Here is a 2500-nt window from a genome sequence, read left to right as displayed (position 1 = left end):
TCTCTCGGTGTGACAACTGGGGTGCCCTTCCCTTTTTTCTACCCCCAGCGATTTCCAGCATTTACGCACCATATATAAGAGAGGGAGTCGGAAGGAAGGGCACTCGGAGAGCGCAAATCGGCGGGGCGTGCGCCAACTCTCCTGGACTCGGCGCGAGTTGCCTGGGACGAGGCACCATCTCTCGGTGTGACAACCGGGGTTCCCTTCCCTTTTTTCTACCCCCAGCGATTTCCAGCATTTACGCACCATATATAAGAGAGGGTGTCGGGAGGAAGGGCACTCGGAGAGCGCAAATCGGCGGGGCGTGCGCCAACTCTCCTGGACTCGGCGCGAGTTGCCTGGGACGAGGCACCATCTCTCGGTGTGACAACTGGGGTGCCCTTCCCTTTTTTCTACCCCCAGCGATTTCCAGCATTTACGCACCATATATAAGAGAGGGTGTCGGAAGGAAGGGGCACTCGGAGAGCGCAAATCGGCGGGGCGAGCGCCAACTCTCCTGGACTCGGCGCGAGTTGCCTGGGACGAGGCACCATCTCTCGGTGTGACAACTGGGGTGCCCTTCCCTTTTTTCTACCCCCAGCGATTTCCAGCATTTACGCACCATATATAAGAGAGGGTGTCGGAAGGAAGGGGCACTCGGAGAGCGCAAATCGGCGGGGCGTGCGCCAACTCTCCTGGACTCGGCGCGAGTTGCCTGGGACGAGGCACCATCTCTCGGTGTGACAACTGGGGTGCCCTTCCCTTTTTTCTACCCCCAGCGATTTCCAGCATTTACGCACCATATATAAGAGAGGGTGTCGGAAGGAAGGGGCACTCGGAGAGCGCAAATCGGCGGGGCGAGCGCCAACTCTCCTGGACTCGGCGCGAGTTGCCTGGGACGAGGCACCATCTCTCGGTGTGACAACTGGGGTGCCCTTCCCTTTTTTCTACCCCCAGCGATTTCCAGCATTTACGCACCATATATAAGAGAGGGTGTCGGAAGGAAGGGCACTCGGAGAGCGCAAATCGGCGGTGCGAGCGCCAACTCTCCTGGACTCGGCGCGAGTTGCCTGGGACGAGGCACCATCTCTCGGTGTGACAACTGGGGTGCCCTTCCCTTTTTTCTACCCCCAGCGATTTCCAGCATTTACGCACCATATATAAGAGAGGGAGTCGGAAGGAAGGGCACTCGGAGAGCGCAAATCGGCGGGGCGTGCGCCAACTCTCCTGGACTCGGCGCGAGTTGCCTGGGACGAGGCACCATCTCTCGGTGTGACAACTGGGGTGCCCTTCCCTTTTTTCTACCCCCAGCGATTTCCAGCATTTACGCACCATATATAAGAGAGGGAGTCGGAAGGAAGGGCACTCGGAGAGCGCAAATCGGCGGGGCGTGCGCCAACTCTCCTGGACTCGGCGCGAGTTGCCTGGGACGAGGCACCATCTCTCGGTGTGACAACTGGGGTTCCCTTCCCTTTTTTCTACCCCCAGCGATTTCCAGCATTTACGCACCATATATAAGAGAGGGTGTCGGAAGGAAGGGCACTCGGAGAGCGCAAATCGGCGGGGCGTGCGCCAACTCTCCTGGACTCGGCGCGAGTTGCCTGGGACGAGGCACCATCTCTCGGTGTGACAACTGGGGTTCCCTTCCCTTTTTTCTACCCCCAGCGATTTCCAGCATTTACGCACCATATATAAGAGAGGGTGTCGGAAGGAAGGGCACTCGGAGAGCGCAAATCGGCGGGGCGTGCGCCAACTCTCCTGGACTCGGCGCGAGTTGCCTGGGACGAGGCACCTTCTCTCGCTGCGAGGGGGTGCCCTTCCCTTTTTACAACCCCCAGCGATTTCCAGCAATTACGCACCATATATAAGGGAGGGTGCGGATGGAAGGGCACTTGGATAGAGAAATCAGCGTGTCCTCCTGCAACTCTCCTGGACTCGGCGCAGCGTCCTTGGGACGAGGTGCTGACTTGCGCTAGGGGTGCCCTTCCCTTTTTTCAACCCCCAGCGATTTCCAGCAATTACGCACCATACATAAGAGAGTGGTCTTGTCTGAGCTTGTCTGAAAAGTCAGGATCAGCGGACTCTCTCCCACTTTGCCTGGGCTCGGGCCACGACTGCTGCCAAGCTGTCGCGACTGCCCGCGCCTACCACTTTCAAAGTCGGACATCGCACCAGCTCGCCCCGGCGAACAGTGCCAATCCGCAGCAGCACTCGTCTCGGCGTTTCTCAGGCGTTTCTCTTCTCGACGACAGCCTACGCTGTGTGTCTCTTTATCACACGCTCTCATCGCACTTGGGACGACGTCTTAATTAATTTAATTATTATTAACGTCGCTCCGTCGAGCTTGAGAGAGGGGGTCGTGCCTTCTTACAAAATCGGATGCCTCTCGGTAGGCAAAGAAACTGCAAACCTCCGCCCGGTCGTCCGCTGGCGGGTCGGTCTCCTGCGAATAACAGGTTTCCGAAGCTACCTGGTTGATCCTGCCAGTAGTCATATGCTTGTCTCAAAGATTAAGCCATGC

Source organism: Saccoglossus kowalevskii, chromosome 11 (assembly GCF_978046115.1).
Source record: "Saccoglossus kowalevskii chromosome 11, keSacKowa6.1, whole genome shotgun sequence".
Lineage (NCBI taxonomy): Eukaryota > Metazoa > Hemichordata > Enteropneusta > Harrimaniidae > Saccoglossus > Saccoglossus kowalevskii.
The sequence above is the reverse complement of the archived record's forward strand: the minus strand, read 5'-3'. Positions refer to the sequence as shown.